The 21,768-nt window shown below is 39.4% G+C and overlaps 1 non-coding gene across 1 annotated transcript; it reads right to left on the bottom strand.

The window, feature by feature from the left end:
• Positions 1-10,828: 10,828 nt before the first annotated feature.
• On the bottom strand, positions 10,829-10,947 carry LOC117237459. Its single transcript, XR_004494006.1, has one exon. It is a non-coding gene; the product is annotated as a 5S ribosomal RNA (ribosomal RNA).
• Positions 10,948-21,768: the final 10,821 nt, after the last annotated feature.

Raw genomic sequence — 21,768 nt, 5'->3', positions numbered from 1 at the left:
CGAATCGTAGCTACCCAAGCTCTATCTTATAACCGCGCATTCGCGAACCGAATATAATCGCGAATCCTGCGTCAAGTGTACTCATTGACATTAGAGTGAATAAACATTTATCGTTCAATAAATCTGAGTTTTCCTTCCGACCCTATCACGACATACCACCTCAAAGTGGTGACCCCGACGTGATTATCAGTGAAAGAGGTGACCGTGATAGTACTCGTGAAACGTAACACAGTGAATCTAAATCAGTTCGAAATGACCAATAACGCCCATTCCGCACGTACGACGGCCGGCGGGGACAACGCAGACTCGATAAACGCCCTTCTCCGCGTGCCACCGTTCTGGTCTGACGACGTCGACTTGTGGTTCAAGATGCTGGAAGTGCAGTTCGAAACTGCCCGGATCACGAGTGACCAAGAAAAATACCAGGTCGTCATTGCGAATCTCGACAAGTCGCACGCGAGATTAATTCGAGACGTATTCGACGCCGCACCGGCGACAGGGCGTTACGCGTACGTCAAAAAGGAGCTCATCAAGCGATTGGGAGAGTCGGACGCCAAGAGACTCCGACAGGTAATCGAAAACGAGCGAATGGGGGACAGGAAGCCCTCTCAGTTTTACCGCGATCTCAGAAGCCTAGCCACCAATTCGTTAGCAGACGATGTCGTCCTCATCGTCTGGGAAGGTCGACTTCCACCGCGCATACGGAGCATCCTAGCCTCTGTACAGAACAACGATCCGGAATCCCGCATACAAATTGCCGATAACATTTACGAAGCCACCCCGGAATCAGGGCAGATCGCCGCGGCCAGCGCAGGCCGACTACCTACGATAACCCTCCCACCTGGCCAGAACAGCGGAATAGGCGACGCCATGGCAGCCTTGGTCAACTTGGTCACCGAGCGGTTAGCGCGAATCGACGCCCATATGAGCGAGATACGAGCGCTAGTAGCCGAGCAAAGAAGCAATGAACACCGCAGGGCACGAGCACAATCACGCTCGCGTACACAATTCCGCCGCCGTTCGCGCCCTCGCGATCCGCCGCGGCAAGACGGGCTGTGTTACTATCACGCACAGTTCCGAGAAAGCGCGAGAAAGTGCACACTCCCTTACTCGTGGAACTCGGGAAACGGGACCAGCCGTCCGTAAAAGCGGCAAACGACGACGGTTTGGCATCTCGCCGCATATTCGTAACGGACAAGAACTCGCGGATCTCCTACCTCATCGACACCGGCGCCGATGTTTGCGTATACCCGCGCAACAAGCTACACGGACACGTGAACAGAAGCGAGTACGAGCTGTTCGCGGCCAACGGCACACGAATCACAACATACGGCACCGTCGCGATCAACCTAAACCTGTCCCTACGCAGAGCATTTAAGTGGGATTTTACCGTAGCCGACATCAAAACACCCATCATCGGCATGGATTTTCTTAGCCACTACGGGTTGCTCGTGGACCCGTGAAACAAAAGGCTTATCGATACGATAACACAGACGTCATCAAGGGGATACACCGCCACAACAGACGAAGCGTCCGTCAAGACCGTCATCGGCGAATCACCATACCACCAACTCCTGGCAGAATTCCCGGACCTCACCCGCCCACCGATCTTCGGAAACGAGAGAATTCGACACGGTGTGCTACACCACATCGAAACTACACCTGGTCCACCAGTCTACAGGAGAACTCCCCACAGTGCTCCTTGGTCCAGTCGGACAACCGAAACGAAGATTTCTTGTCGACTCAGGGGCAGCAATCAACCTGCTTAAGCGAAAATGGATATCAAGAACAGAACCGGTACCTATGAAGAAATTCACAATGGGGCACTCTGAATTCGAAACTTCAGAACGCGTCGTTATAAATCTGTTTAACAAAAAGATAGACTTCCATGTAATAGATAATGATTTTCCGCTAATAGAAGATGGAATATTAGGTTTCCCCGCATTACGACAGTTTAAATTCGAGCATTGCAACGACGAATTAAAACTAGACAATAATATTATTTTGCTACACCCGGTTATGACCATATCACCTGGGCAAACCATATCAAGGACAGTGTACCTAGAAGGAAGACCGACTCCAGTATGCTTTATCAATGGTGGTGAGTCCAACTTAAAAATCACCAATTCTATCGAAAATTCTAACACCTACGATCAAATTTCTACATTCAGAGATCTAGGTAGACTTTCACATATAGAAAAAGCTCTCAGAGAACCAATTGAAAAGATATTACTTTATTATTTGGACGTCTTCAATCTCGAAACAGAACTCTTACCATGCACTTCACTTGCTAAACATACAATTGCGCTAAAAGAAAACAAAATGATAAACACTAAATCCTACCGGCCCCCTGAATGCCACAAAACAGAAATTAGGCGACAAATGGACGAAATGCTTAGGAAAAACCTTCCGACTCTCCATATAATTCTCCAGTATGGGTTGTACCAAAGAAACAGGACGCCTCAGGAAAACAAATGGAGAATTGTAATTGATTTTAGAAAACTTAACGAACTTACGGACCAAGAAGCATATCCACTACCCGACATAGATGACATAATATCACAGTTAGGAAACGCAAAATTCCTAACGCAAAACCCCAAAATCTGTCCTAGACTTATCCTCAGGATTCCACCAAATTCCTATGGATCCCAAATCAAAGAAGTACACTGCATTTAGCACACCGCAAGGACATTACCATTATAATCGAATGCCGTTTGGACTCAAAAACGCGCCAGCGACATTTCAAAGAATGATGGACACTGCGCTCCGCGGACTTATTAACAAACATTGCTTTGTATATTTGGACGATATTATTATTTTTGGTCAATCGATAGAAGAACACAACCAAAACTTAGCTATTGTTTTACAAAGACTTAGAGAATTGGGGCTGAAAATACAGCCAGATAAGTGCGAATTTTTAAAGCCGGAATTAGAATACCTCGGGCATACCGTAACAAGTGAAGGAGTCAAACCCAATCCGAAGAAGATAGAAGCAGTAAAAAACTTTAGACAACCTAAGAACCCAACAGAAGTAAAATCTTTCCTCGGGCTAGCAGGTTATTACAGAAAATTCATTCGTAACTTTTCAAAACTAGCAAAACCACTTACTGAACTCACGAAAAAAGACACGCCATTCCACTGGACCGACAAAACACAACTCAGCTTCGATACGTTAAAAGAAAGACTATGTCAAGCGCCGGTACTAAAATATCCCGACTACACGAAAACATTTACGTTGACAACGGACGCCAGTAACGAAGGTTTAGGAGCCATCCTTTCACAAGACGGGCACCCTTGTTGCTTCATTTCGAGAACATTAAACCCTCCTGAACGAAATTATACAACGACTGAAAAAGAATTATTAGCTATCGTTTGGGCAGTTAAAAGACTCAGACAATATTTATTCGGCCGCAAATTTCAAATTCAAACAGACCACCAAGCCCTTAAATGGCTACACAACTGTAAGGACCCCTCCAGCCGATTGATCCGATGGAGATTAAGATTAGAGGAATACGAGTATGACATAGATTACGTAAAAGGAAAGGAAAACGCGGCCGCTGACGACCTATCCAGAGTACACGCGATAACACAAACTGACGTTTTATTAAAACAATTCAAAGATTGGGAAAAATCAGAAGAAATACCAAAATTATTAAAACTAACACCTAACAAAGACAACTTTTTCCAATTAACAAAAACATATCTAGGCTCATATGACGAAACCGCATGGTTACAGAAAATATCAAACGTACTTAAAACAAATAGAAAGATAGGGATAGGAGACAACAACTTAAACGCACAAGACAAAGCACACATAAAGAGACTTCTTTTGTTTTTCAATGACCAACGCGACGACATAGAGTTTGCTTACGAGCCAATACAGAGCTTAAGTGACGAAGAGATAGAACAAATACTGAAAGAAAATCATGACTTGATAGGACATCCCGGAATACAAAAGACGTACGACAGAATCAGAGACAAATATAGTATCCCACACCTTATGGACAGAATAAAAACCAGAATAGAAACTTATGAGACCTGTCAAACCGCAAAAATGACTATTATTATTATAATTTCAAAGAAGAACCATGTATAACCGACACACCATTGGAACCCAATGACAAGATAGCCATGGATATATTAGGACCATTGAAGAAAATTCCTTTATACTCTCTATTCACGATGAACTCACAAAATACCTTATCCTTGTTCCTATAAAAAACCAACAAACAGAAACTATTTGGAATTCCCTGTTAGACCATTACATATACATATTTTCAGCACCTAAGAAAATACTGACAGACAAAGGACAAAATTTTATTAGTAGTTTAATGCAAAAATACGAAGAAGTCTTCAAAATAAAACACATTAAAACTACTAGCTTCCACCCCCAAAGTAATGGATCATTGGAGCGAACTCACGCTGTAATAGCAGATATGTTAAAATGTGTTCAAAAAGACTCAGGGAAAGAATGGGACGAGGATTTGGGATTTAAATTTCATATGCCTAGCCTACAATACGATGATACACGACTCGACCGGATATACACCTTTCGAATTAACATTCGGACATAAAGCAAATTTACCCTCGACCATTTCACGAAATCCACAACGCACTTACGCGGACGAAGTAGCATCCAAAAAACGAGAATGGGATTCTAGACTTTCGAAAGCTCACGACCAACTGATTAAAAGTGGCCCAGGTAACACGACCAGGCTCTTGTGACATCAATCTCATCTCAACCATAAGATATCGACCCCCGACCTTCGGACACATTTCCACATCATAACCTACACCGCGCCGCTCAACACCCTCAAACCGAAACGTATATAAGCCGAGCCTGCACCCAGCTCGGGGAGATCTCGTTCTAGTTGGTGTTCTTGTACAACACCCCTTTTTCGGTTCAGTGTTATTCTTCTAAGTATTAAAATTTATAATATAGTTTTATAAAGGAAAATTAGTAGTTGGGTTACGACTCAGCCTTTTTACTACAACCCAAGTATCAACTTTACATGACACTCTCCTGAGCAAATCCACAATTGCTCCGTGCTACCTCTTTCGTGGCGAAAGTGCAATAGATCCCCCAAACCACTAGTGACACTAAGAACACTAAAAAGCGCAAAATAGAGTCAGTTAAAATAAACACAAACGCCACCCAGAACGAACAGTCAATAAACCAAATAACCACATACAATAGATACGCAATATTGGAATCCACGAACGACTCCATGGAAGTTGCAGATCCACCAACAAACCAACATACTCCCCCACCTATATTTATTGATGATGTCATCGACATACAGCGAGCGAGCAGAAAGGGAGAGAAAGAAAAACTCTCACCCTTGTAAGATAAGACGATGGAGAAGGATGGCAGTCAGGCGACCTAGAGCAGCTACATCGCCCCCCCCCATCTCCAATTCAATAGTCAGGAAGTATTAGGACTGGAGGACGCGGGAAGGGGGTGCAACAGAAGATAATTCATAAGAGGTTCCTGGTGCACTCCTGTCATACGCGTAGGATGGTCATCGTGGAGTTTTAGTCGGTAAGAGTTCGACACTACTCTGCTGTCACGCGATTATTGCAACAGCGGAGTATCCATGAGGATTTCTCCACGTACAAAAAAAAGAAAAAAGATGGCAAACAAATGAAGAAGTGGAAAATGCCAGCAACACAACTGATAAACACTGCACCATACTCAGCACAACAGCGGAAGAAGTTACAAACTTAATTAAGGCAACAAAGACAAGTAAAGCCCCAGGATTTGACTTGATCAATGGAAAAATCTTAAAAGACCTTCCCCCAAAGGCAATAAGACTAACAACGATAATATTCAACGCAATTCTAAGAATACAGTACTTTCCTGCACTATGGAAAATAGCACAGATCGTAATGTTACCCAAACCAAACAAAAACCCACATATAACTGCATCCTACAGGCCAATATCATTACTACCTGCGTTTTCCAAATTACTAGAAAAAATAATATATAACCCCCTAAAACCAACAATAGAAAGAGAAAAATTAATACCGGTCCATCAATCTGGATTCAGGAATAAACACTCCACAATAGAACAAATGCACAGACTCGTCAATGAAATCTTACAGGCGCTGGGAACAAAACAATATTGCACGGCACTCTTTATGGACATCGAAAAAGCATTTGACAAAGTTAACCATGAAAAACTTCTTCAAACATTCAACAAGCAATTTCCAGAACAAATCTACATACTACTCAAATCTTACTCAAACAATAGAACCTTCGTAGTAAAAATAAATGATGCATATTCTGAAATTAAGGATATCAAGGCAGGAGTACCGCAAGAAAGCGTCCTAGGACCAATACTATACATACTATATACGGCAGACATACCAACAACTGTCAACAGCCAACCTGCTTGCTAATCACCTATCTAACGCATTTAAACCTCGCTCCTCCAAAACTGCCGCGAAAATAACAAATATCCCCTCCTATTGACCCCCTTCACTTCTGCAGAGATTATAGAATCAATCAGTCGCCTGAATCCCAAGAAAGCAGCGGGGCATGACCAAATATGTAATAAAGTAATCACGGAACTTCCCACAAAAGGGATTGCACTCATCATATTGATTTTCCGCCGACCGATGTTGTTTCATCTCCGACATATATATATATATATATATATATATATATATGAGTTTTCTCTTACGAGGAGAAGCCGACGTTTTGGTCAGAAAATTCATCGACGGGCCCTGAAACTAAACGACGTAGGTCATCAGACCCTCGGAGTAGGTGTCACTACTGTAAGCACTACGGATATAAAGTGGTGGAGTGACGCAAGAGAATAAAATTGGAGTAGGCGAAGAATATACGAAACCTAGAGGCAAACCGACCAACCGCATCGTCGAAGCTATCTGGCTTCAAATGTCATGAGGAGGGCCATGTCGCGTATAATTGTCCGTTATTGCGGAAAGGAAACAATAACAGCAGCACACCGAAAGGAATCGATAACTTCAATAACTAGCGTCGAGTCGACTTCTACGTAGTGGAAGTGGCAACAGGTAGATCAAGTCATCTGGGTGAATTGTCTCCAGTATTGTATAAAAGTCCGCTTACGAACAGCGTTAATACAATCAATTACTGTAATGTAAAAAACGTGTAAATCCTATTCCAAATATTTTATAACTACGTCATGGCGTCAAGTATAACGATACTTTTGCTAGAGCCAATTCTCAACTGAAATTCTTTGTTTATTGAGTATGTAACATATGTAATATGTATTTCCTTGGGCAATAAACGTTATAATTAAAAATTAAAAAAGCACTCGTTCTCGTCCGATAACGAAAGTTCAGATGAAAAAAGTATTTAAATGAGTGACCGCTTGGGAACTCCGCGTGGTGCTCACCTTTTTATTTTTCCAATCTTTTTTACTTTCCTTAATAATCTATTTTGAATAATCTATGATCTAAACATAGAGAAATAGAAACGTTTTAGTATTACGCGACTAGTACCATATATCATTCATTTTTGCACACATTTATATTTTTTCAAATATTCTTTTTTTGTACATTAAAAGCAAATAAGAAAATCACTTATTTCAGCTAACTCTCATACCGCGCTGAATGGAATCGTTCTCGTCTAAAGGCAGTTTGAGAGATGAGATAGAGTTTGGTTCTTTTTATGTGAAAATTTGATTTCTCTGTGGGACATGTTAACAGAGTCCTTTTTAGAGATATTTTTTATTTTGTTTGCCCAGTGTTGATTTATAGAGTTTGCGAATTCTTGTTTTAAACACAACTTTATTTTGTGCAAAAGGTACTTCTCTTTTATCGTAGGAATAGTTTTGTGATGGATGAAAAGAGAGTTGTGCGTTTCGTCCCGGGACTACCGGTGTACTCGTCAGTAAGGCTATGTCCGGTAGTCCCTGCTTAGACGTAGAGGGAGTCTCGCTAGGTGCGGTATTTGTATCAATCGCTCGTATATTCGACCGCTAGCGAGTTAGACTCGTTATCGTCGTAGCCCTCTAGTGTTGGCGGTTGGTCCCCGCGGATCGCCCGGGAAGTGTTGCGCCGCGTTGATGCCTGTCGGCGTCCTGTTGATACCGATCCGCCACAGTTTTATTTTAGATTGTTTATTACGGAAGGTATGAAGCTTTTGTTTCGTAATTTTTTTTTATTACAGATATAGGGCTCGAAAGCCGACTTTTGTTTTATTTCTAGTATGGATTCTTGAAGGGCGGTTTGTACATGTTTTTCTATTTCGTCTATAAATGAGTCGATTTGCCTCTTTGTTAGGTTGACATTGTTGTGGATATTTAAGTCGCAGTTCTTTTCGAGCTGATTTTGTAATATTTCCTACTTTCTTGTCTTTGTACTTGTACCTGGGTCCGCCACTCCGTGTTTCCAGCGTTAGGAAGTCAGATGTATTTTTGTTTATCTGGAATACGAGAGCGTTATGGTCGCAATCGTAGTCTATGGTTTTGAGCGTGTTAGTTGCCCGTAAATTAAGGAATTGTAATTGTGTGTCTCCAAGGCATATGACTAGGTAACGAGCCTCCTTTTGGTTAAGACTCAATCCTTTCTTCCTGCGTTTTTAATGATTGTTTTAGTTCGTTTAATTGTGTTTGTTGTTCATTTAAGGCTTTGAATATGCTTTCTTTGAAGGTTCGATAAGTTTATTACGTTCAGTTGTGGTATGGTTTTAATTGGGTTTCAATTTTCAATTGCGCGCGGTAATTTGCTTGATGTGGTTGGTTTTCGGAGACGGTTGGTTTCGGCTTATTCCTTGTCTTAGGATGTCTGAGAACTACGGCATGAATTTGCGGCTTATTTGAGCAACACGTTTGTTTTTGATGCTTTGTATTTGTTGATATTTTCCCAAAGTTTCTTGCAAACTTTCTTCATACAACAAAGACACCCACTCCGAGCTTTCCTCCGTAATCACACAAGAACGAACTTTACTTGTTTTCGTAACTACAGAGCAGTCACTTCATCTCTATACGTGTTCTCACCACTACAGAACAGTCAACTTGTGCTCTCGACTTCATCTATATACTGGATCTTTAGACTTGTCACAAACAGTAACATTCAAGTAACAGTCAAATCTCACCAGTAACAGTTAACACCAGCTCGAGTTAAAATACAGTTCAAGGAATAGCAAGTGTCAGAAGTCAAGTCAGCAGAATCGCCAAATAGAAGACCGTCGATCGACAGAAGATACATCATCACAGACGCCAACACGAAACGAGTCTCAGGTCGTACTGATTCATAGTTTGTCATTCCATATACGTAACCTTGTATCACATTGAAGTTGTTGGATCGTTGAAAATATATATTAGCCTGTTCATATCAGCGTTATATTCATCCAACCACCCTTATTATATGAACCGAAATAAAGGATCGACCGATTCGTGGCGTCGATTAGTCAAATTGTAACGGGAATTTACGACTCCCGCTGGCGCGCTTCTTCGAGATCGCATCTCGCCACGAACGATCGAAAGTTCATTCAAATGGAAAGATCCATTTTTGCAGCATTTTCTTTTTGGTTGCTTCTTTCATTCTGCCTATCTTCTTTCTTTCTCTTATTTTCTTGATTCTTTTTATAGTGAGCATTATTTGTCACTTTGCGTTATTGAATATCACTGTATAAATCGGCAAACTCACTAACAAGTCTTACGCCTGGTATTTTTGGCCAGTGAAGTGTGACCTGCTGGGGGGTTCACAACATTCTGACGAGAAAGAATACATTCAGCTCGGAATGAGTGTTAGTTGAAGTAATCAATTTTCTTATTTAATATTATTAAATAAAAAGTATTTACAAAACATACAATTATGTAGTAGAATAAATAGGATATGTGAAACCATGCGTGACTTCGTTTTCAAGAAAATGGACTGTGAAGTTAAGTAGGGGCAATTTCATAATTGATTTTCGCGAAAACAAAGCGAAAAATGTCATTTTACATTTTCGACTTCATTTTCGCCACACGCAGGGAATCATCGTCCTTCGGTTTGTGTCACAATTTTCGGCACATGTATTTTTGCATTCTTTCAAACGACATATTCCGAATTCCGAATATTGAATAAATTTCGGAACATTATCGGAAAATATAAACAAAGGAATATATAAGTAAACGTGTATGCTAGAATGATACAACGTATGGTGATGATCGTTTAATACTAAAAAGATATTTAATTGATGTATACGACCATAGCTTATTAACACTTAGCCAACCGCGCGCGCCAGAGCGAGCTATACGCTTCACTGTCCACCGCGCCCACACAGGCCAAATTATACGCTGTCCACCGTGCATTTTTCTAATTAAGGAGGACTAATATTCAGAAATACTTGAAAAACAAAGAAGTTTAAAAATTATTTAAGTAGTCCATTATATTTTGCGGTAATGATTTCGTTTAACGATTTCACATATCGATTATACAAAACATCCAATTAAAAGTATATATTAAAAGTATAAAGAGATATAGGTAAAATTAAAAACATTAAAGATGACTAAAGATAAATGACACGACTTGAACGTGAAGTTTGCATTTTAATGCAAATAATGCATTAATAATGCATTTTAATATTTTTTTACAGTGTGATATCGTTCAACTATAACATTACTTAGTCATAACTGATAGTGTAACTTTTTAATTAATTTTAAAACTACTAAATTGGTGCATTTTATTACACATTGTACTCTATAAAAGCAGAAAAGAGTAGCAATTAATTTGGAACAATTCCAGGTAAACAATAGCTTACAACAACAACGACAACAAAGAAGGAAACGAATTGGTAAAGTAAAAAAGGGGGATCTGCCAGGTCGGTTGGCTAAGTGTTAAGAAAGGTAAAAAAAGCCAACGCCACACGGAGTTCCCAAGCGGTCACCCATCTATGTACTATCCGTGCCCAGCCCTGCTTGACTTTCGTGATCAGACGGGAACGAGTACTTTCAACGCGGTATGGGCGTTGGCTGAAGTAATCAGTTTTGTTATTTCATGTTACCGAATAGACAACATATTTAAGAAAACATGCATATATGTATGAGGATAAATGGTATTCTTAAACGTGCTTTCAGATATATAAAATTTCTCCTGCCTTCGTTTCCCAAACAATGGATTGTGAAGTTCCTTCACATAGGTACGCGTATACTTAACAAGTAGCGAGTAAAAAGGACGAAACTTCATAATTGATTTTCTAGAAAACCAAGTCGTGTGTCAAATCTTGTCACTTCGTACTCGATTTATTTTTGTATAGGAAATCAGGCCCTTTCTTCTTGCACGATCGTAATACTCTAATTTTCTCGACTACTTCAATCTTAAAACAATTTAGTTTCACTGGATTGCGTATAACTACCAACATCAAAATACTAACATTCACGGACGACACGGCTGTACTAGTCAGGTGACACTGTAGAACGGCTTCTTTGTTCTCTATTATAGTAACGTGGATAAAGCGCAACTGCCTACAAGCAGAAAGGGTCGGAAAACTTGAATAGGCCTGTAGCGGCACTCGACAACAAAACTTTCTAACGGTATCACCGAAGCGCAAGTGCCGACAGGCCTAATAAGCCATCGATATCAGTAAGGTCCTTCCGCCGAATATTTGGAAGAAGGCGTAGGTGGCAACGATTACGGACGCGTAACGAACACGTGCGTAGGAGGGATATTGACGGATGACAAAAGAAACGAATCGGATCAACAAAACGGTTGAGTTGTAACCGAGGGGAGAGAATCGTCAGTTGGAATCGGGAGTTGTACGTAGAGTCGAAATCGAGAATGGTACGTAAAGAGTCGAAAGCGAGAATTGTTAATAAATATAATGTTAAACACCACCGAGTATTTCTTTGGTACCCTACACGTCCTACACCAAAATCATCTCAGGGCTGACGGCCGTCAATATATTTCGGCACCGCAGCCGTTGATCCTCAGTTAGCCACCGAAGAGTCAAGAGTCGTCAACTGAGAGTCGTTATATCACGCCCTGTCCAAACATTCTTAACCGTCACTCTGTTGAATTCACATAATAAATGTCTGAATTTTTCTTCCCTTGCTCGTGAAACGTTTAAACCTAAGCGAAATCATTCGAACGACGCAAGGACACGATCAGTGATTTCTTAATTTCACTGCTCCCCGTGCCTTCGACGTAACACAAGCACTCTGATCCAGAAACAGCAGTCATATTACTACCAGAAAGTATCAGAAAAATCGAAAAATGAAATGATAAATGCAAAGCCCAGTCGATTTAACCACATTACATTTAAAATACGAAAACAGAAGCCGCCTAATATCTAATTGAATGATACGCATATAACACAAACAATGCAAGTTAGATACTAAGACTCCACTTAGATTCATAACTTACATGAAAGCAACATACGAAATCAATTATAGACAAAATACGGATAAAAAGAAGACAGATGTACTGGCTAACTAGTCGAAACTCTAAAGTCAGCATGGAAAATAAACTAAAAATTTACAAAACGATAATAAAACCAATTTGGACGTACGGAATACCACTATGGGGAACAGCAGTAATGAGTCAGGTAAATATAAACCAGAGTCGCTTCTGAAAGATACTCAGAACATTAATCAACACCCCATGATATAACAGAAACCAGAATACATGCAAAGACCTAAAAATACCGGCGGTCAAAGAAGAAATGGGCAGGTACTCAAAAAAAATACAAGGAAAAAATGGCAACACTTCCAAACCAGCTAGCTGCTAAAGCGAGCAAAACTCTCATAGAAAGAAGACTAAAAAAAAACACCCCACTGACTTCACTACAGTAATAAAATAGTCAAAGTCGAAGATGCTACCCCCTAGAGATAGTCACCCGCAAATAAAGTCAGAAAAATTTAACAAAATGTCCAGCTGGATAAATTGTAAAGTACAAATTAAATAAAAAAAAAAAAAAGAATTGCGTGTTTGCCCACAAAGAAGTAATCTAAGTGCTGAAAACATTGAATAATACTTGTTACTTGCGAATACTCATACTTAACCTTGCTGCGGTCTTTCATTCAACTAAATTATTCGGTAAGAGTTTGAAGAAGAAAATTACCTTTGCATATAAAGATTCGTTTTTTAGATTTATTTCATTTAGGTAGAAGATTTATTTCATCTTCTAACTAAAGGATCGGGAAAATGTAGTAGTATGTTACTATATCTGTTACGCCATGCAGCTTACCATAGGTCATATTCTTAATTCTCGATCGCGGCACTATAATGTCGCAGACGGATCGTCGCAGCTGCCCGGCAAACAAACATTGTAGTGGCAAGCGCATGGTTCATTAAGCAGGGCGACCTCCAGAAACGTCGACTCGTGGCCGTTATTTTACCTCGCGTAAAAGAATGTGGCGTGATCCGAACGTGGTGGGGGTCGCCTTCCAGAAAAAACGGGAAAAAAATCGGAAGGCGTGCAGAACTTTTCGAGAAGTCGAACCGTCAACACATCTCATATATCGCGCATTACTTATCAAGCAAACGCAGTTACATTTTTTTTTGTTCTCTTTATGTCTTCCTAGTTGATAAGTTGTTAAAATAAACGTTAATTTATTGGTGTTAATTCTGTGGAATTCATTGAACTACCCTTATTATCCTAATCGAAATAAGGGAATCGATCAGTTCGTGGCGTCGATTATTTAATCGTAACGGGAACTTACAACTCTCGTTGACGTGCTATCTCGCGATCGCGTCTCTCCGCGAACGGTCGAAACAATATCCTTCATAACTTTCATTGCAAAGAACCAGTACATTCTATTATCGCAAACAAAATTTTGGCATTAGTGAAAATTTTACAAACTCTTATTTTCTCTTTGAAATGTTCCAATGTATTTATAACGCTCTCTGCTATTTCTTTTGCAGCTTTCCTACGCGGGCCATGTTACTGTCTCATAATATAATTTTGTATCAGTGCGTTTCCTAAATTTTCTATGATCGCACGTCTTTTTCTCAAATATGTCGGTTTCAACAGTCGGATAACATTTTGCTCTATACACTTAAAGAATACAGAAGGGTTAAAAAGAACATGAATTTATTTTGTAAACATTTTGGATTCTTGCATTCTGATATTAACCTTCTGCTTAATCTATTTTCATTGTTAAGAAACATTTTAAACACTATCTGCAATACAAAGATAAGATACTTTACTTCATATACCACAGTGTGAAAATAAAGATAGCTTATTTTTTACTACATACTTAAAATATTTTATTCGTACTGTAGACCAACAACTACTTAAAATAGTATTTAAAACATTTTTCCTATAAATTTGACCCAGCATTGCTCAAGCACAATTTACATATTCGCAAAGAAAATTCAGAAATAGAAATAACTTTTAATTATATAAATATCTAACTCATCGGTTTCATCAGTCTCTGTAAAATATTATTTCGCATCAATTTTATAGTCTCTCACACCAGTGGTGACAAGTTTAACAGTAATTAAAAAAGTATCGTAAACAATATTGAAATAGTCGAGTAATAATAATCTTTTAATGTTTCGAAAATCATATAGAATAAGTAGAAAAATAATTATTTATGATAATATTGACTTAATTTAACCGTTTGAGTGCCAGGGGTGTTTGAAAAACCAGGTTTGAAAAATCCCGAACGTCACGATAGCCTCTTAATCGATTGCGAAGGGAAACGAGCGGCACAATACCGCTCGTCATATTTCTTATTTTTATGAAATACATCTATATTTTTATATATGTGTACTATTAGTTTATAAATATTTCAAGCTTTGTTCAATAAAAATTATTAAGATAACAATGAAATACGAAATACCGTCAGTCGTCCGTAGCATTCAAATGTACTGGGCTTTTCGACACAAAATCTAAACAGGGCGATCACGTTGCTTGGTACTCAAACAGTTAAAGAAATAACATTACGTCTAACATGCGCGTGTATCTGATATCGCCGATGCCGCACTCTGTAACTCGTTCCCCGTCGAATTAATCTTGGGTGACAGATTTACGAGGGAGAGAAATGACTCAATGCGCGAAGAACAATTGACGAAGTTAAAACTGAAAAAAAAAAAAGAAAAAAAGAACAAACAATGAGAAAGTTTCAAATTGTTTTCGACGATTAAGACGAAATTTAGGAATACTTACTGAGGACGATTATGCGATACGAAGCAAATGAAGCGAATGCCGCGACGCGACGTACGACTGAACGAATGCGACTGAATTATCGTACGACGATACGAACGATTAACGATATACTGGTTCGCGAACGCGAGTCGGTGCGCATTTGAACGACCCGCACGAGACGGTTTACTAATCGTGCGCTCACGAAAATGATACTTACCTTCGCGTATGCTTGGAGATTCTGTTCACAACTGAAGATTTCGCACAGGACTGTCCACTGATCGTTAAGCCTGATGGAACGACTCTGTCTCCACCAACGCTTACAGCCATGTCCACGAATGCTTGAAGATATTGACGCACCGAAGAAGCCAGTTCTGAAAAGTATCAACTGATAATTACGACTGACGAAACGATTTCGCCTGCACGAACGCTTAAAGAGCACTGAGAGATTCGTTCTGAGCACTGAGTGGTTCGTTACTCCACGTTTAGCGATTCGAAGGCACGGAAGCTGACTCTCTCATCAACATTCACCATTCAAATACTCGAATGAGACTGCCGATACCGTTATTATACTCGGGCGGGCCCCACTCCAGCGAGCGACTCCAACAAAGATCAATACGGAGGACTCCAAATACACACGCTGATTGGTTTTCAAGAAAATCGAAAAACGGCATATTCGCCCGCAAGATGGCGTTTACTGCGTGAATACGCCCCAAGTGTGGAGGATCCTTCGTGGGAAGAGAGTGAACGATACCTGGATGAATGCGAGGTTTCGATGTTGTGTAAGGGTGGCGCTCGCCCGCTCGGACCGTTAAAATCCGTCAATTATCCTTATAAGAAACTCATAGCATAGGAAATTAGAAATACTGCTACGAGTATCGAAAGGAAACGTTTTATTGTTGAAGTACCCTTCCAAAATAACGTCTTGACTGCGAAAGCGAGCTACAACGAGCTACAACGAGATAAAAGCTACATACTATCCAAAATAAACAATCTAAAGTACGACACAATTCCTACGATAAAAGAGAAGATCGATAAACAAAATAAAAAAATATGTCTAAAAAGACTCAGCTAGCGTGTTACCACAGACAAATCAAATGTTTAAGTCAAAAGAACTCTAACTCTATCCCTTCTTTCAAACTGCCTCCAGAGAAACCTCCCCTCCACCAAGAAGCAGGTATAGCGATACAGAAAATCAATAAAGATATGCAGTCTAGTTATTTCATATCATGTAAAACAACGGAAGAAGTATATGTTATCGGCACTCACTTTTCCAAGACACACACACACACATACAACGAACATATGGATCGAGGATAATTACCACAGACAAATCAAATTTTTAAGTCAAAAGAACTCTAACTCTATCCCTTCTTTCAAACTGTCTCCAGAGAAACCTCCCCTCCACCAAGAAGCAGGTATAGGGATACAGAAAATCAATAAAGATATGCAGTCTAGTTATTTCATATCATGTAAAACAACGGAAGAAGTATATGTTATCGGCACTCACTTTTCCAAGACACACACACACACACATACAACGAACATATGGATCGAGGATAATTACCACAGACAAATCAAATTTTTAAGTCAAAAGAACTCTAACTCTATCCCTTCTTTCAAACTGCCTCCAGAGAAACCTCCCCTCCACCAAGAAGCAGGTATAGGGATACAGAAAATCAATAAAGATATGCAGTCTAGTTATTTCATATCATGTAAAACAACGGAAGAAGTATATGTTATCGGCACTCACTTTTCCAAGGCACACACACACACACATACAACGAACATATGGATCGAGGATAATTAACAGAATTATTATGTCAGAAACAGATAAACTGAAAAATGAAATACAGCAAGACATATCGCTAAATAAGACAGTCTTCACATTCTCTGACGAAAACACCTCGAACAACCACAAACAACAAGACACAGAAATAAAGTACTTTACAAATTATAACCAACTAAAAATCATTTTCTCTAAATTAAACAATAAACGCTTACCCAACAAAATAAAATGATATTACACAGTGCTCTTTAAATATGCAATAAACAACACGTATTTCCCCAGAAAATGGGAAAAAGCTAAATTAACAGCCATCACAGAAGAAAAAGAAATGAAGATCACTCCTCACCCTCAAACCTGCGATATATAAGTCTCCTACCCAACACAAGCAAAATATTCGAAAGAGTCATAAATAATCCCCTAATCTCCATTTGCACAAAAAATAAGGTAATCCTAAGAAATCAATTCGGCTCCTCAATAATCAATTTTTAATAGTCTATATTCTAAGCATCAAGAAATTGCAATGTTTTAGTATTACGCGACCATTGTTTTAGTTACCATTACCATACATTATATCATTCTCGTTTTGGCACACACTTATGTTTCTTTAAATATTCTATTATTTTGACAATCAAACACAAATAAGGAAAATACTTATTTCAGGCAACACTCACACCGCGCTCAGTGCACTCGTTCTCGTCCGGAGAAGTTAAATCGTTGTGGTGGTTAGGACAGAGAACAAGCCATATTGGGTCGCGCGACTATATTGCCGCCGCACGGGCTACTTTGGGACCAAGCGTCGGCGTTCGTAAAGCAATACGCCGTTGGACTTAGCGTCTGCGTTCGTAAACCAATACGCGGCTGGACGTAGCATCTGCGTTCGTAAAGCGATAAGCCGCTGAACTTAGCGAAAGAGCAGCTATATTGGACGAGTGCCGATTTCGCCGTCGAGTGACGACGGCACGTGTTATCCTCATTATAAGTAAAAATAAAATAAAAATAATAAATAAAAAATAGGAGACACCGATAATGAAACCGAAAGCAACGAGGCGGAACCCACCATAAACTCAACAAAAGAATGTATTAAACGAAAAATAATAATACAAAAAACAACCAAAGACACTAACAGCATCATAAGACTTTCCGCACAAAAGATACGGAAACTCAACCAGCAGCCAAATCTGATGGCCAGGGCTAAAGGGTTAGAGGACAAACAGGAAAGCACAGACGAAGAAAAGCAATACATCCAAGAAGAAAAGGCAGAAAGAAAAGAAACCATGAAGAATACAATTTGATATACAACAAAGCCAAGAGACTATCAAGTCACAACCACAAACTGGACCAACAAAAGAGGCCACAACGCCAAATGCAATTGTGAAATTAATAAAAGCTTTACAAATAGACGACGTCCATTTCACAAAAGTCTCGCGGTTTACGAGAAGATCAAGGGAGAACAACATATTGCTCCCAATTTACATAGTTCAATTATCCCCCCAAAGCAACACAAATAACCTATTAAAAATAAGCCGTTGTAACTATTAGGATAAAATGGGAAAAAATAATTAAAAAAAAAAAAACAGCGTAACACAATGTCACAAGTGCCAGATGATAGGACACACGGCTCAAAATTGCAACCTCAACTACCGCTGCGTCAAATGCACTGAGTCGCATGGACCAGGCGAGTGTAAAATAAAAAAAGAAGACGCAGTAAGCATCCCTAAACTCGTGGAGCTACGCAAAAATAAACAACGAAAAAATAAACAATGCGAAAAAACCAAAAATCGAACGGATCGCCCAAATAAGCCATAAATACGTCCCTGGACTAAAGTTCGTGGACGTAGCAAAACAGGGAAGAGGCCTAAACCAGGCCATCAAGGACTCCCCGCAATTAACAAATATATCTCCGCGCTTAAATCAAACCCCAAACTCAGCCCCCTGCTTAATAGATCCCGAAAAAGCTTTCGGCACGGTCTGGATGCCAGGTCCTATATACAAAACGATTAAGAAAAACCTTCTGAAATACCTATTTAAAATAGTCTGGGACATGATCACAAGCAGAACATTAGTAATGATCGACGGTTCACACACATCAAGCAAAGAATTCTCCATAAAAAACGGTCTACAACAAGGAACGGTAAATTCTTTGTTACTTTTCAGTATTTAGAATAGTGGCTTACTAAATCTCTTTAATCTCAATGCATCCACCCATAAACGCTCCATAGCCTTCGCAGATGACCTAATCCTCTACGTAACAGACCGCAAAACTAAAACAATAAGAACAGAACTCCAAGAACATTTTGACAAAATTAACGATTACTAATATACATGGAAACTAAAAATCAATGCAAGCAAATGCGAAACCGTACTGTTTAGATCCAAGTCAAGTGAAATCGACCCAATAGAAAAAGAACACTGTAAAAAATTCTAACTAAGAGAAAAAGCAAACGAAGGGGAGCTCATACCACACAAAAATTGCGTAAATAGACGACAAATTAAACTCCAAGCAGCACATCGAAATTCAACTCTTCAAAGCCAGCAAAGCATTCTGGAAAACAAAAAGATTTTATTATACTTCAATTTTTTCTATTTTTAATTCTATTTTTTATTATACTTCAAACATCTCAACAGCAAAGTAAAAATCCTATGCTACCAAGCACTAGTCAGACCGATTATAACTTACGGCTGCCAATCTGGTACAACATATCAGCTTCCCTAATGGAAAAAATTCGCATATTCGAAAGAAAATGCATCAGGGCTTGCCTGAGTACTTGCAGATCCGAACACAGCGGATTAGAAAAATATGTCAAAAATAGAAGAAGAAAACCATAATAAAACCTGCCTGGACCTACGGAATCCAACTATGGGGTTCAGCAAGTAATCCCAACATTGAAATACTTCAACGCTTCCAATTGAAAACACTAAGATCCCTGATAGAAGCACCCTGGTATGTTATCAACGAAGCAATACAGCGCGACCTCAAGATACCCACAGTCAAAGAAGAAATAACAAAATGTAGTAATAGATAGATCAAAAGAGTTTACAAACATAGAAACCCCCTAATTACTAAATTGCTTAATACGTCGGACCAGATCCTCAGGCTAAGAAAACACTATCCGTTAGACTTAAGCACTAGATTCAGCTAGATATTTCTAACAAGTAATATTTACGTATTTATAATATTATTATTTATAAACTATACTTACTTATAATGAGTTCACAGGTTTATTAACTTATTATAAATAATTAGCGATGCCACTGCTCCACGCCAGAGAAACTTACTCAAAATTCTCAATGCAAGTATTGATTGTAAAGTACTTGTAAAGAAAAAAAAATAAAAGAATCTACGACTTAGCCAACATGCGCCGTATCGACTGTCACATCTTAAAACTGACAAGGAGCACTTCGCGCAAGCTGCAAAGATAAAAGAAAATAATTTAATCTTCCGTTACTGAGTTCCAAACAATTCATGTTACAAAAATACGAAAGAAACTATCTCTATTAGAGGCAAGAGGGGAACCAAATGTCCGCGCATTCTTAAGCGTACCCCGCAATAGTCTTAGGGACCCATCATAAATCACAGGAATTTGCTAGCTAAGGTCCTTACCATAGGCTGTATTTCTAATCGTCGCTCTCCATCCTACAGTGTCGCAGGCAGATCGTCTTATCTACCCGACGGAAAATATACAATGGATCGACGAGCGCATAGGTGTCACCAAGCAGCGAGTTCTAGAAACGTCGATTTCGGTCCGTTATTTCACACATATAAAAAAGGTGGCATACGTGATACGTGCGTAGTGAGGGTCGTTTCCCAGAGAAGGCAACGAAAAGGATCGAAAGGCAATTAGTCCCTTCTGAAGAGTAAAACGTTACATCGTATACATCGAGGGATATCGCAAGGTCGGGTCGAATTTCTGTAACATATTAACTGTATTCATCGCTAAATAATTAGTGACGTTTTTATTATTACATTCATTATTTTTAAATATACAAGCTATATTAACCTGTTAATACATTGTTAAATTCATTGAACCACCTCTGTTATCTTAATCGAAACAGGGGAACAACTATTTCGCGGCGTCGATTAGCAGAATCGTAGCGAAAATTTACGCCTCTCGCTGATGCGTTTTCCTCTCGACCGCGTTTCTCCGCGAACGGTTGTAACAACTTCCAAGACCAAAATAATATCCCAATAATCTACCATATAAAAAGAAGAATAGGGATTAAAACAATATTCTACGAGGAAAACTTAAATGGACAGACTATACACTATGATATGAATAGACACTATGTGGAGATACAACATGGCCCTTCTCCAAAAAAACACAAAAGACAATCGCAGAAAAAATATAAAAAAATATTGGCGGATACCGAAACCATAATAAAAGATAACAAAAGAAAGAACCACAAAACGCACAGCAACACTCAAATCTCCCTCCGTGTAAAATAGTGTAAATATTGTAAACATTGTAAATATTGTAAATAATTCTACAGGACACTTCCCCTTCCCCACCCCTTCCGCCCGCTCCCTCCCCTTCCCAAAATCCCACAGCCACACGAAACCAAGAGTAGGCTATCGAACTGTCTGAAATTAGTAGGTACGCAGAAAAATATAAGGAAAGAACGGCAACACATCCAAACCAGCTAGCTGCTGAAGCGAGCAAAACCCATATAAAAAGAAAACACCTCACTGATATCATTAAAGAAACAAAATAGACATACTAGAAGATGGTATCCCGCTGATGGTAGCCATCCTCATGTTATTTAGCAATGAAGTTAGAAAAATTTACCAACTGCCCAGCTGGATAAATTATAAAGTACAAATTAAATAAAAAAATATATCCAGTGTTATGTCATAGCACTGTCAAACTACGACCGTTGAACTTCGTAAGACGGAAGAGAACAGCTCTTGAGCTAGTTCTTC

Source organism: Bombus vosnesenskii, unplaced genomic scaffold (assembly GCF_011952255.1).
Source record: "Bombus vosnesenskii isolate JDL3184/JDL3185 unplaced genomic scaffold, Bvos_JDL3184-5_v1.1 scf7180000013371, whole genome shotgun sequence".
In the NCBI taxonomy this organism is placed as follows: Eukaryota; Metazoa; Arthropoda; class Insecta; order Hymenoptera; family Apidae; genus Bombus; species Bombus vosnesenskii.
Note: the sequence above shows the minus strand (reverse complement) of the source record. Positions and strands in the feature narration are given on the sequence as shown.